Consider the following 15,129-nt stretch of genomic DNA (forward strand, 5'->3'; position numbering starts at 1 on the left):
TTACATGGGAGAATACACCAACACATTGTGATGGGATTCAGCCAAAGGTTGTTCCGTTTTCTTGAACCTTTTCAAAGGATTTGCAGCTTTGGAAAGGGTAACTTCCCTCCGATGGTTCAGTTTGTAGTTATTATGCAGAACTGAGAGATAGAAAGCAGGAAGGTGCACAACTCTGTGGTGCTTTAACTAACCTTGACCCAGAACAGTGTTGTAGGAAAGCAATGACTAAGCTTCAGTGCCTTGGGGCAGGAGTAGCAGAGTCAGGTCAACAGTGCGGGTTCAATTCCTGTACTGGCTGACGTTATTCATGAAGGCCCCACCTTCTCAACCTTGCCCCTCGCTTGAGGTTAAATCACCACCAGTCAGCTCTACCCCTCAATGGGGACAGCAGCCTATGGTCACCTGGGACTATGGCGACTTTGCCTTTATTGACCCCGAGCATGTTAACGCTTTCATTCAAAATACCTGTCTGTAACATAAGGCAGCATGGTGGTTAGCACTGCTGCCTCACAGCGCCAGGGACTTGAGTTCGATTCCCGGCTTGGGTCATTGTCTGTGCGGAGTTTGCACGTTCTCCCCGTGTCTGCAAGGGTTTCCTCCGGGTGCTCCGGTTTCCTCCCACAGTCCAAAACTGTGCAGGTTAAGTTGGCTGAATCATGGAATCCTACAATGCAGGAGGAGGCCATTTGGCCCATCGAGACTGCACCGACCACAATCCCACCCAGGCCCTATCCCCATAACCCCATGCAATTACCCTAGCTAGTCCCCCTAACACTATGGGACAATTTAGCATGGCCAATGCACCTAACCCGCACATCTTTGGACTGTGGGAAGAAACCGGAGCACCCGGAAGAAACCCACGCAGACACGGGGAGAACGTGCAAACTCCACATAGACCCAAGCCAGGAATCGAACCCGGGTCCCTGGCGCTGTGAGGCAGCAGAGCTAACTCACTGTGCCACCGTGCCGCCCTTTAGCCATGCTAAGTTGCCCCTCAGTGTCAGGTGGACTAGCTAGGGTAAATGCACGGGGTTACGGGGATAGGGCCTGGGTGGGATGGTGGTCGATGCAGACTTGATGGGCCGAGTGGCCTCTTTCTGTGCTGTAGGGATTCTATGGCCGGAATTTTACCGGCACGCCCGCCCCCGATTCCGGGGACAAAGCTCGGAGAACAGCATTCTCCGTTGGCCTTGGGTGGACATGCCAGTAAAATTCCGCCCTATGATTCTATTTTAAATGTGTTGTCAAAATAACAGTCGAGGAATTTCAATGCGGAACTATTGAGGCATTTGTCCATTATGGCACAAATTCAGCCATCGATGGGTTTGTGGGACAGCATTGGTAGCAAATAAATCAGAAATAAAAGCAGGGAAACAAATAGGAGAGGCACAGTAGGTAAAGCTGTATCTGGGGACCCATTCCAACCTTTGACATCAACCCAGCTGTGTGTTCACCGCAGAATTGCTTCTCTCCAGATTGTTTGGTACTTTCCTGTCTCAGATTCGTAGCATCTTAAGAAAATAAAATAGACATGGCAAGGATGTGTGTGACTGTGTGGATCTGAGTCAGGAGGGCCTGGTGTCCAGTGGCCCCTAGTGTCGGTGGACCCAAACTACAAAATCATTTTGGAATTATTCCTTGACATTTGTACCCGACCCAAAAGCACGGAATTAAATCCAATTCTAATTAAAATTTCAGAGTGGGAAAGAGAGAGAGAGAGATTAAAGGCTTAAAATATAAATTCGGTATTAACATACAATTCAAAATGAGTTTTCTTTTGTCTGCTGATGCAAAATTAAAAATCTGACTTGCAGTGAAGGTTTTTGTCAGCAAGTTCAGGGCAATTTCAGCTCCAGCGAGTTTCCTGCTGGGATCTGACAGTGCAGTGTTTCCAAACTGCTCATAGATTAAAAACTGCAGCCAAACTAGAGAACAGCAACACCGAACAGTAACAGCAGTAATTTGCACTAAACTTCAGTTGCCTCTCTGTATGCACCCTCTGCACCTCCCAATACAGATTTACAGAATATGTTTACAGCTCATTTCATCCCATCCTATCTACAATGACCCCCCCAGGACTTGCTTGGGGAATCACTGATTGACCTCCCTGTAGGACTCCTAGAGTACGAGCTCCCTGGGGATTGGTAATTAACTCACCAGGTTGAAGTCGAAGTTGAAGTTTATTTATTAGTCACAAGTAGGCTTACATTCACACCGCAATGAAGTGAAAATCCCCGAGTCGCCACACTCCGGCGCCTGGTCGAGTACACCGATGGAGAACTTAGCACGGCCAATCCACCTAACCAACATGTCTCTCGGACTGTGGGAGGAAACCGGAGCACCCGGAGGAAACCCACGCAGACACGGGGAGAACGTGCAAACTCCACACAGACAGTGACCCGAGCCGGGATTTGAATCTGGGTCCCTGGCGCTGCGAGGCAGCAGTGCTAACCACTGTGCCACTGTGCCGCCCTAGGTGGAGCTCATATGCCAAACCCTGTGTAAAAGCAGGCCCCTGAGCGGGTCCATTATTGCATTGTCCTGGTTGGGACCTGTTTGTGTTCACCATGGGTTTTTGTTTTACTTTATTTTGTGCGATAAAGCATTGTTCCCTTACAGCCGACTCCTGGAGTTCGCATACTATCAAATGCCAAATGCAACTATCTCATCATTAGTTGCTCCGGTTTCCCCCCACAGTGAGGCAGCAGTGCTAACCACTGTGCCACTATGTGTCGCTATAAAGGAGCAGTGCTTTATTGCACAAGATAAAGTAAAGCAAAAACCCTGTGGTGAACACAAATAGGTCCCAATCGGGACAATAGGATAATGGACCCGCTCAGGGGCCTGCTTTATACAGGGCTCGGCATATGAGCTCCACCTGGTGAGTTAATTACCAATCGCCAGGGAGCTCGTACTCTAACAGCCCTACAGGGAGGTCAATCAGTGATTCTCCATGCAAGTCCTTTAGGTCCAACTATCTCACCGTTAGAGCAAATCACCATTTCTCGAATGAGTCCAGTGGCTCCCAGCTTAATCATAACCAGTTCCGATTGTTCTTTGCTGTCTGCAAAATAAATATTACCTGGTATCTGTTCTTAGACTTGCCTTTGGCATAGTGGCTCAGTGGTTAGCACTGCTGCCTCACAGCGCCAGTGACCCGGGTTCAATTCCTGGCTTGGGTCACTGTCTGCGTGGAGTTTGCACGTTCTCCACGTGTCTGCGTGGGTTTCCTCCGGGTGCTCCGGTTTCCTCCCACAGTCCAAAAGGCGTGCTGGTTAAGTGCAATGGCCGTGCTAAATTCTCCCTCAGCGTTACCCGAACAGGCGGCAGAGTGTGGCGATTAGGAGATTTTCACATTAATTTCATTGCAGTGTGAATGTAAGCCTGCTTGTGACTAATAAATAAACTGATTAACTATCACAACCTTGACTCAGTGCTATTGTGTTCTGCTGCACTGGTCTGTCCACGAGTACAGCTTTGGTTTTAACCTTCCCCATCTGCTCAGTACCTGATAAAACTTCCCTCCTGTGGCATCAGTGTCCTTGTTCCTCTCTGCGTCACTTATTTACCTGGACGGGCCCTTATGTAAATGAAGTGGGGAATTTATACACGGTGGTCCTGGTGATTGAGGGCAGCAAAGCTATTTGGACCACCTAAATACATCCACATCCGTAATCTCACCATGGCAACACCCAATCGGTTCCAGAGTTTCTGCCACCAATGTCCTATTTTCCCACGGTCTGGAGTGAGGCTCGAACCCACAAACCTCTGACTCAGGGGTGAGAGTGCTGAATGTGTGGAATTGCACAGCTGGTCGGGACATGTACGGTTAACATTTCAGACCTGAGTGCTGTCACCATTCCTCCTCCTCTGCACCCTGGGCATTCCCAGCTTTCATTTCACTAAGTTTAAGTTTATTTATTATTGTCACAAGTAGGCTTACATTAACACCGCAATGAAGTTACTGTGAAAATATGTAGATATTGGACACATTTTATGGAAACGCATACACCGCCAGTGAGAAAAATTATAAAATTATTGGTGTATCACTTATAAAACTGATATTCCAGTGATACAAGGGCCCCTAGTTATAGCTTATTCAATATGTTGCAGGGTCAAAACAACTCGATTTGCAAATAACAAAGAACAAAGAACAGCACAGCACAGCACAGGAAACAGGCCCTTCGGCCCTCCAAGCCTGTGCCGCTCCTTGGTCCAACTAGACCAATCGTTTGTATCCCTCCATTCCCAGGCTCATGCTGGTCTCCCATATTCTACCCTTCATAGACTTGGGGTCATCCAAAACTGCCCACATTCTAACTCGGACCAAGCCCTGTTCACCTAACACCTCTGTGCTGGCTGATCTGCATTGACTCTCTGTCAAGCAGAATAGGATTCATTCGGATGCTACCGGGACTTGATGGTTTGAGTTATAAGGAGAGGCTGGATAGACTGGAACTTTTTTCCGTGGAGTGTAAGAGGTTGAGGGGTGATCTTATAGAGGTCTATAAAATAATGAGGGGCATAGATCAACGAGATAGTCAACATCTTTTCCCAGAGGTCGGGGAGTCTAAAACTAGAGGGCATAGGTTTAAGGTGAGAGGGGAGAGATACAAAAGGGTCCAGAGGGGCAATTTTTTCAAACAGAGGGTCGGGAACAAGTTGCCAGAGGTAGTAGTAGAGGCGAGTTCAATTTTGTCTTTTAAAAAGTATTTAGACAGTTATATGGGTAAGATGGGTATAGAGGGATATGGGCCAAACACGGGCAATTGGGACTAGCTTAGTGGTAAAAAAGAGTGGCATGGACAAGTTGGGCTGAAGGGCCTGTTTCCATGCTATAAAGCTCTATGACTCGATGCCTAAGCAATGCCCAAGCTTATTTTCAAACCCCTCCATTGGCCTTGCCTCTTCTTATCTCTGTGATCTCCTCCAGTCCCACAATCCTCTGAGATATCTGCACCCTGCTAACTCTGGCCACCCGAGGAGCCCCGATTTAAATCACAGGAGTGTTGGTGTCTTTCACTGACGCAGGCTGGAATTCCCTCTCTACAATCTCTGCCTCTCTTTCCACTTTTAAGAATAAACCGACAGTCCTAACCTAATAAATGCTGTACTATCTTCCAATTCACTCTGGGTGGCACAGTGGTTAGCACTGCTACCTCATAGTGCCAGGGACCCGGGTTCAATTCTCGGCTTGGGTGACTGTCTGTGTGGAGTCTGCACATTCTCCCCGTGTCTGTGTGGGTTTCCTCTCACAGCGCCAGGGACCTGAGTTCGATTCCTGGCTTGGGTCACTGTGTGGAATTTGCGTGTTCTCCCCATGTCTGTGTGGGTTTCCTCCGGGTGCCCCGATTTCCTCCCACAGTCTGAAAGATGTGCTGGGTAGGTGGATTAGCCATGCTAAACTCTCCCTCAGTGTACCCAAACAGACGCCGGAGTGTGGCGACTAGGGGATTTTCACAGTAACTTCATTGCAGTGTTAATGTAAGCCTCCTTGTGACACTAATAAATAAACTTAATCTGTATTCAGTTTGTAAAGAGCGAGTGGTGTGACAGTAACATTGATTGTAACAGTTGTTCTAGCCAATTGTTTATTGTTATTCATAGAATCATAGAATCCCTACAGTACAGAAGAAGGCCATTCGGCCCATCAAATCTGTACCGACCACAATCTCACCCAGGCCCTATTCCCGTAACCCCATGTATTTACCCTGCTAATCCCCCTGACACTAGGGTAATTTAGCACAGCCAATCCACCTAACCCGCACATCTTTGCAGCGTGGGAGGAAACCGGAGCACCCGGAGGAAACCCACACAGACACGGGGGGGGAATGTGCAAACTCAACACAGACAGTGACCCAAGGCCGGAATCAAACCCGGGTCCCTGGCGCTGTGAGGCAGCAGTGCTGACCACTGTACCACCGTGCCGCCCATCGCTTCATCCATCACTTTTCCCCCCAAAAAAAGGTTTCTCGCCCGTTTCAACTTCTCCCTAATTGTTTGTAAAAGCTCGCCGAACCTCGGCTTCCAGGACAGTTGTTGATGTACAGTGCCACATACACCTAGAATCATAGAATCCCAACAGTGCAGAAAGAGGCCATTCGGCCCATCAAGCCTGCACTGACAACAATCCCACCCGGGTCCTATCTCCGTAACCCCACGTATTTATCCTGTTAATCCCCCCTGACACTGAGGGGCAATTTAGCATGGCCAATCCACCTAACCCCCAACACAAAAAGAAAAGGAGCTCAAAAGAAGGAACAGAAAATGAGAAGGAAGAGAAACAGAAGTGAGGGTGAAGCCAGGACACGTTTATTTTGCAGATTAACCAAAGCATCCAGACAATCAAATTGTTGGGGTTTAGTGTGTAAAATTAAGAGGCTGGATGGCAGAAAACAGAATTTATTTTCTTTTTTTGACGGGATATGAATGTTCCTCATTTGTTGCCCATTCCTAATTACCCCTGGACCGAGTGTGTTACTAGGCCATTTCAAAGGCAGTTACCACATTGCTGTGGGTCTGGACTCACATATATAGGGATAGAGGTGTTCTGCTGCAATTGTATAGGGTGTTGGTGAGGCCACACCTGGAGTATTGCGTGCAGTTTTGGTGTCCTTATCTGAGGAAGGATGTCCTTGCTATAGAGGGAGTGCAGCGAAGGTTTACCAGGCTGATTCCTGGGATGGCAGGTCTGTCAAATGAGGAGAGACTAAGTCGGTTTGGATTATATTCACTGGAGTTTAGAAGAGTGAGAGGGGGTCTCATAGAAACTTATGAAATTCTAACAGGGTTAGGCAGGGTAGATTCAGAAAGAATGTTCCTGATGGTCGGGGAGTCCAGAACTAGGGGTCATAGTTTGAGGATAAGGGGTAAACCTTTTTGAACTGAGGTGAGGAGAAACTTCTTCACCCAGAGAGTGGTGAATGCGTGGAATTCACTACCACAGAAAGTAGTTGAGGCCAAAATGTTGTGTGATTTCAAGAAGGAATTAGATATATTTCTTGGGGCTAAAGGGATCAAAGGATATGAAGGAAGGGGGGAATCAGAATATTGAATTTGATGATCAGCCATGATCAAAATGAGCAGTCTCGAAGGGCCGAATGGCCTCCTCCTGCTTCTAGTTTCTATGTTTCTATGTCGGCCAGACCAGGTAAGGCCGGCAGATTTCTTTCCCAAAAGAACATTAGTGAACCAGATGGGCTTTTACGACAATCGATGATATCTTCATGGTTGCTGTTACTGAGAGTAGCTTTGGAATTCCAGATATAACTGAATTCAGTTGCTGGGGTCAGATTTGAACGCCTGCAGCCAGCACATTAACCCAGATCTTTGGATTAATGATCCAGCTATGTCACCATTACACCTCCATCTACCCCCCAAAAAATACCATGGACATCAGCTAATGGTCGAATTGATTGATTTGAATCATTATTGTCACATGTATTAGCATACAGTGAAAAGTATTGTTTCTTGTCAGCTGTTACAGACCGTTCATAGAGTACATAGGGGAGAAGGAAAGGAGAGGGTGCAGAATATAGTGTAATATAAGTGATGCCTAGTGGTATTATCACTAGTCTATTAATCCAGAAACTCAGCTAATGTTCTGTGGACCTGGATTCGAATCCCACCACGGCAGATGGTGGAATTTGAATTCAATAAAAAATATCTGGAATTAAGAATGACCATGAAACCATTGTCAATTGTCAGAAAACCCCATCTGGTTCACTAATGTCCTTTAGGGAAGGAAATCTGCCATCCTTACCCGGCCTGGCCTACATGTGACTCCAGAGCCACAACAATGTGGTTGACTCTCAACTGCCCTCCAAGAGCAACGAGGGATGGGCAATAAATGCTGCCCAGCCAGCGACGCCCCTGACACACAAAAGAATAATTTAAAAAAAGTTACCACTAGGGTGTAGAGAACGATCAGCTTAATGTGTGATCAGACCATCCAAAAGTCTGATGGCAGCAGGAAAGAAGCTGTTCTTGAGCCAGAAATATTTCAAAAATCATTATAGATGAGCAGCAATATATAAAGAAAGTTAACAAGAATATATGGGCATTGCTGCCTCACAATACCTGGGACCCGGGTTCAATTCTGGCCTCGGGTGACTGTCTGTGTGGAGTTTGCACATTCTCCCCATGTCTGCGTGGGTTTCCTCCGGGTGCTCCGGTTTCTTCCCACAGTCCAAAATCGTGTGGGTAAGGTGGATTGGCCATGCTAAATTGCCCCTTAGTGTCCCAAAATGTGTAGGATACAGGGATAGGGCGGGGAAGAGGGCCCAAGATACCCTGTCAGAGAGTCATGCAGACTTGTTGGGTTGAATGGTCTCTTCTGCACAGTAGGGATTCTATAAAATAGGCTCAAAGATGTAAATTAATTAGAAAATGAAGATCATAGAATCATAGAATCCTGCAGTGCAGAAGGAGGCCAATCGGCCCATTGAATTTGCACCAACCACAATCCCACCCAGGCCCTATTTCCGTAACCCCAAGCATTTTACCCTAGCTAGTCCCCCTGACACTAAGGGGCAATTTAACATGGCCAATCCACCTAACCCGCACATCTTTAGGTTCATAGAATCCCTACAGGATAGAAGGAGGCCATTCGGCCCATCGAGTCTGTACCGACCACAATCCCATCCAGGCCCTATTACTGCACCCCCATGCATTTACCCTGCTAACCCCCTGATACTAGGGTCAATTTAGCATGGCCAATCAACCTAACCCACACATCTTTGGACTGTGGGAGGAAACCGGAGCACCCGGAGGAAACCCGCGCAGGCACAGGGAGAACGCGCAAACTCCACACAGATAGTGACCCGAGGCCAGAATTGAACCTGGGACCCTGGCGCTGTGAGGCAGCAGTGCCAACCACTGTGCCACCTCAGGTTAGATGAGAATAGCACAATGATTAAATATTAAGAGGGGAAAATCTCATTTAAATGCTCACACATAACAAAACTGATATAAAGTTGGAAGAATATACTTCACAAACACACGGATTATAGAGGTGCAAGCCTAACAATCATTTACAACACAGTATTTCAGACAGTGGACAGTGTTCATTTCTGCCCTGAATAATCATGAGTTATGAAGTACAAGATTGCCACACTCTGGTGGAAACAGGTATTACAGGAAAATAAAATACCATTCATTCTTTTCAGTTCAGTTTGTAAGCCTCTCTCTCATCCCTTTTTCTCTCTCATCACTGTGTACAGTGATGAGCACGGTGGCACAGTGGTTAGCACTGATGCCTCACAGCGCCAGGGATCAGAGTTCGATCCCTGGCTTGGGTCACTGTCTATGCGGAGTCTGCACGTTCTCCCTGTGTCTGCGTGGGTTTCCTCCGGGTGCGTCGGTTTCCTCCCACTGTCTGAAAGATGTGCTGGTTAGGGTGCATTGGCTATGCTAAATTCTCTGTGTTCCCGAACAGGCACAGGTGTGTGGCAACTAGGGGATTTTCACAGTAACTTCATTGCGGTGTTAATGTAAGCCTACTTGTGACACTACTAGGCTGTGAAACAACTTTAAAAAAAAGAGGGAGTTATAATAATTTTACCCACCAATTGAGCCCTGGAATTGCTGGGTGCAAGAGATATCCCTGCCCCCCATAGTATCCAGTGTTGTGATGGGTGCCAAAGGATGTTGTAGCTATGTGGGTGATAGTAGCATTGAAATTTTTAAAATATTGATTTGTATACAACATGGTTGAAAACTAGACAGCTTGATTTTAATTTATTAGGCTATATAGCTACCCATTTACATGTAGTGTTGGGTTTCTCCAACATCAATCATACAATCCATGCGATCTCTCGTACAGAAGGAGGCCATTTGGCCCATCAGGTCTATACCGACCACAATCTCACTCAGGCCCTATTCCCGTAACCCCACATATTTACACTGCTAATCCCCCTGACATTTGGGTCAATTTAGCATGGCCAATCAACCTAACCTAACATGGGACAGAAACGCAATCCTGTATATGTTTTAAAACTTTATCCTTGTTACTATTTCTTATTTTCTAAACTGTATTTTTCTGCTGAACAAAGAAAATTAAGATGACTGACCGTCTATCAGGAAATTATCCCCAGAACAAATAAATTATTTTAGTTTTGGGAATGCCACCTTGTTATGCGTAGGGAGCTTTCAACAGACCATCCGGGGCTGAACAGACCAATTTTAAAATGAGTTACATGAATTTCATTTGCATTTGATAAGGCGACCCTGCTAGCAGAGTCTGTGGACGGGATTTTACGTCATTGCTCAATTACGTAAAAGAGCGGGAGGGCAATAGTTATTGGGGACTCGTTAGTTAGAGGGATAGATAGGAGGTTCTGTGGCAGCAAAAGAGACTCACGGATGGTATGTTGCCTACCGGATGCCAAGGTCCGTGACGTCTCAGACCGTGTTTTCCGGATTCTGAAGTGGGAGGGGAAACAGTCACAAGTCGTGGTACACATTGGTACCAATGACATAGGTAAGAGAAGGGACGGGGATTTAAAGCAGGAATTTCTGGAGCTGGGCTGGAAGCTGAGAGCCAAGACAAAACATGTGGTCATCTCTGGTACGTTGCCGGTGCCACGTGATAGCGAGTTGAGGAACAGGGAGAGAGTGCAGTTAAAAATGTGGTTGCAGGGATGGTGTAGGAGGGAGGGTTTCAGATACGTGGATAATTGGAACACATTCTGGGGAAGGTGGGACCTGTACAAACAGGACGGGGTGCACCTGAACCAGAGGGGCACTAATATCCTCGGAGGGAAATTTGTTACGGCTCTTCAGGGGGGTTTAAACTAATTTGTCAGGGGAGTGGGAAAAGGGGTTGTAGTCCAGAAGTCAGTGAGGGTGGTGAGGTATTGGGGAAGGTATCAGGGTCAAGGGTGGGTGGGTTGAAGTGTGTCTACTTCAATGCAAGGAGCATCCGGAACAAGGTAGATGAACTTGGGGTGTGGATTGGTACTTGGGTCTACGATGTTGTGGCCATTACGGAGACGTGGGTAGAACAAGGACAGGAATGGTTGTTGGACGTTCCAGGGTATAGATGTTTCACTAAGTGTAGGGAAGCTGGTAAAAGAGGTGGAGGAGTGGCATTGTTAATCAAGGATAGTTTAACGGCTGCGGAAAGGCACTTCGAGGGGGATCTGCACACTGAGGTAATATGGGCTGAGGTTAGAAATAGGAAAGGAGCGGTCACGTTGTTAGGAGTTTACTATAGGCCCTCAAATAGTAATAGAGATGTGGAGAAAGAAATTGCTAAGCAGATTATGGATATGTGTGGGGGTCACAGGGTAGTTGTCATGGGGGACTTTAACTTCCCAAATATTGATTGGAACCTTTGTAGGTCAAATAGTTCGGATGGGGCAGTTTTTGTGCAGTGTGTGCAGGAGGGTTTCCTGACACAATATGTGGATAGGCCGACAAGAGGTGAGGCCACATTGGATTTGGTACTGGGAAATGAACCGGGCCAAGTGTTAGATTTGGTTGTGGGAGAGCACTTTGGAGATAGTGACCACAATTCGGTGTCTTTTGTTATTGCAATGGAGAGGGATAGGGCCGTATGGCAGGGCAAGGTTTACAATTGGGGGAGAGGTAATTATGATGCGATTAGGCAAAAATTAGGGGCATAAGTTGGGAACAGAAACTGTCAGAGAAAGGAACTAATGAAAAGTGGAACTTTTTCAAGGAACAAATACTGGATGTCCTTGATAGGTATGTCCCTGTCAGGCAGGGAGGAAATGGCCGAGTGAGGGAACCATGGTTCACGAAAGAGGTGGAATGTCTTGTGAAAAGGAAGAGGGAAGCTTATGTAGGGATGAGGAAACAAGGTTCAGATGGCTCGATTGAGGGTTACAAGTTAGCAAGGAATGAGCTGAAAAAGGGGCTTAGGAGAGCTAGGAGGGGACACGAGAAGTCCTTGGCGGGTCGGATCAAGGAAAACCCCAAGGCTTTTTACTCTTATGTGAGGAATAAAAGAATGACCAGGGTGAGGTTAGGGCCGGTCAAGGACAGTAGTGGGAACTTGTGTATGGAGTCAGTAGAGATAGGCGAGGTGGTGAATGAATACTTTTCTTCAGTGTTCAACAAGGAGAGGGGCCATGTTTTTGAGGAAGAGAAGGTGTTACAGGCTAATAGGTTGGAGGAAATAGATGTTCGGAGGGAGGATGTCCTGGCAGTTTTGAATAAACTGAAGGTCGATAAGTCCCCTGGGCCTGATTAAATGTATCCTAGGATTCTTTGGGAGGCAAGGGATGAGATTGCAGAGCCTTTGGCTTTGATCTTTGGGTCCTCACTGTCCACAGGGATGGTGCCAGAGGACTGGAGAATGGCGAATGTTGTTCCTCTGTTTAAGAAAGGGAATAGAAATGACCCTGGTAACTATAGACCGGTTAGTCTTACTTTGGTGTTTGGTAAATTGATAGAAAAGGTCCTTAGAGATGGGATTTACGACCATTTAGAAAGATGCGGATTAATCCGGGATAGTCAGCACGGATTCGTGAAGGGCAAGTCGTGCCTCACAAATTTGAAAGAATTTTTTGAGGAGGTAACTAAGTGTGTTGATGAAGGTAGGGCAGTTGATGTCATATACATGGATTTTAGTAAGGCGTTTGATAAGGTCCCCCATGGTCGGCTTATGATGAAAGTGAGGAGGTGTGGGATAGAGGGAAAGTTGGCCGATTGGATAGGTAACTGGCTGTCTGATCGAAGACAGAGGGTGGTGGTCGATGGAAAATTTTCGGATTGGAGGCAGGTTGCTAGCGGAGTGCCGCAGGGATCAGTGCTTGGTCCTCTGCTCTTTGTGATTTTTATTAATGACTTAGAGGAGGGGGCTGAAGGGTGGATCAGTAAATTTGCTGATGACACCAAGATTGGTGGAGTAGTGGATGAGGTGGAGGGCTGTTGTAGGCTGCAAAGAGACATAGATAGGATGCAAAGCTGGGCTGAAAAATGGCAAATGGAGTTTAACCCTGATAAATGTGAGGTGATTCATTTTGGTAGGACTAATTTAAATGTGGATTACAGGGTCAAAGGTAGGGTTCTGAAGAATGTGGAGGAACAGAGAGATCTTGGGGTCCACATCCACAGATCTCTAAAGGTTGCCACTCAAGTGGATAGAGCTGTGAAGAAGGCCTATAGTGTGTTAGCTTTTATTAACAGGGGGTTGGAGTTTAAGAGCCGTGGGGTTATGCTGCAACTGTACAGGACCTTGGTGAGACCACACTTGGAATATTGTGTGCAGTTCTGGTCACCTCACTATAAGAAGGATGTGGAAGCGCTGGAAAGAGTGCAGAGGAGATTTACCAGGATGCTGCCTGGTTTGGAGGGTAGGTCTTATGAGGAAAGGTTGAGGGAGCTAGGGCTGTTCTCTCTGGAGCGGAGGAGGCTGAGGGGAGACTTAATAGAGGTTTATAAAATGATGAAGGGGATAGATAGAGTGAACGTTCAAAGACTATTTCCTCGGGTGGATGGAGCTATTACGAGGGGGCATAACTATAGGGTTCGTGGTGGGAGATACAGGAAGGATATCAGAGGTAGGTTCTTTACGCAGAGAGTGGTTGGGGTGTGGAATGGACTGCCTGCAGTGATAGTGGAGTCAGACACTTTAGGAACATTTAAGCGGTTATTGGATAGGCACATGGAGCGCACCAGGATGATAGGGAGTGGGATAGCTTGATCTTGGTTTCAGATAAAGCTCGGCACAACATCGTGGGCCGAAGGGCCTGTTCTGTGCTGTACTGTTCTATGTTCTAACCCAAGACTGGGAAATCCCGCCCGAGGTCAACAGACCTTCCCACTGTCCACCCACCGCTCACCTGCTCCAATTCCCGTGGTGGGCGGGACGGTAGAATTCCGGCATGTGGGTCTGCTGAGACAATGGCTTCCCAAACACCAGCCCCTCAACCCACATGCACCCCTTTCAACCCATAATGCCCGAGACATTGTCAGTCTTGAAAACAAAGCCAATCCCAGGTGTTGGATAAACATCCTTTTTTGAGGTGACAATCACCCAAGGTCACATCACCCAATACACTGGCCTTTTGAGCAGTTTAATATTACCTCTCTGAGCTGTACAGGCAACCTGCTTTTAACATCCATTTGGTAGGTCACACAGAAACCAGTTATGTCCAGGCTGGATCATCGGGCCAACTAGGCCGACTCTACTGGAAGATTTTGTATCATCACTTACACAGGAATTAGGAGCGGGAGTGGGCAGTTCAGCCCTTTGAGTCTGCTCTGCCATTTAACATGGTTATGGCTGATCTTATCCTACTCTCAACTCCACTTTCCTGCCTGCTCCCCATCACTCTTCATCCCGCTTTTCATCAGAAATATGTCTATCTCTCTCTTGAACCTGTTGATTGATTCTGCCTCCACTGCGCTCTGGGGCAGAGTTCCACAGACTCACAACCCTCAGAGTAGTTGCTTCTCATCTCAGTTTTGAATCTACCTCCTCTCACTCTATATCCATGACCTCTTGTTCTAGACTCTCCCACAAGAGGGGGTGGGGGGGGGGGGGGCGGGGAGACATGTTTAATGTCCACCTTATCAATCCCCTTTAGCGTTTTATATACCTACAGAACCGAAGTCATCTCTGTGTACCTTGAAACATCATCACCATCTGAAGAAGCAAATCTTAAAACACCGGTCACTAGCCAGCCAAGCATTGACGGTCTACGTGAAAGATTCCCCACTGGGTGCTGACTTTGGAAGCCTGGAACTTGCGTGAATCAATATTCATTTTCTCTTTGGTCTTTGTGCTGTAAACCTCCTTTTCGCTATCCCACCCTTTTGCCCACACCGTGTATGTGTCCTGACCCTAGCCCATTTTTATCTCGAGTGGGAGACCACTGCATTTAATACAGAATTAGGCTTCCACTTCAGGTCAAGGGTGAAAACTCCTTGTACCTTATGTTACAGACAAGAGGGGAGCAGTTCAAACGTCACTGACGCAAATGCGCTGAGAATGGCAGGGCGAATGAGAGGAAGAGACAGCGTCAGCTATTGCCTTTCCATCAAATAATGGAGACTTTCTGGTACTGGTTATCAAAGCATTTGGTGTTTTACAAGAACAGGAGTTTACGCCACGCAAGAATTTATTATTCTGCTGAGGAACGGGAATTTGACAAACTG

This window comes from Mustelus asterias, chromosome 27 (assembly GCF_964213995.1).
Source record: "Mustelus asterias chromosome 27, sMusAst1.hap1.1, whole genome shotgun sequence".
NCBI classification, from domain to species: domain Eukaryota; kingdom Metazoa; phylum Chordata; class Chondrichthyes; order Carcharhiniformes; family Triakidae; genus Mustelus; species Mustelus asterias.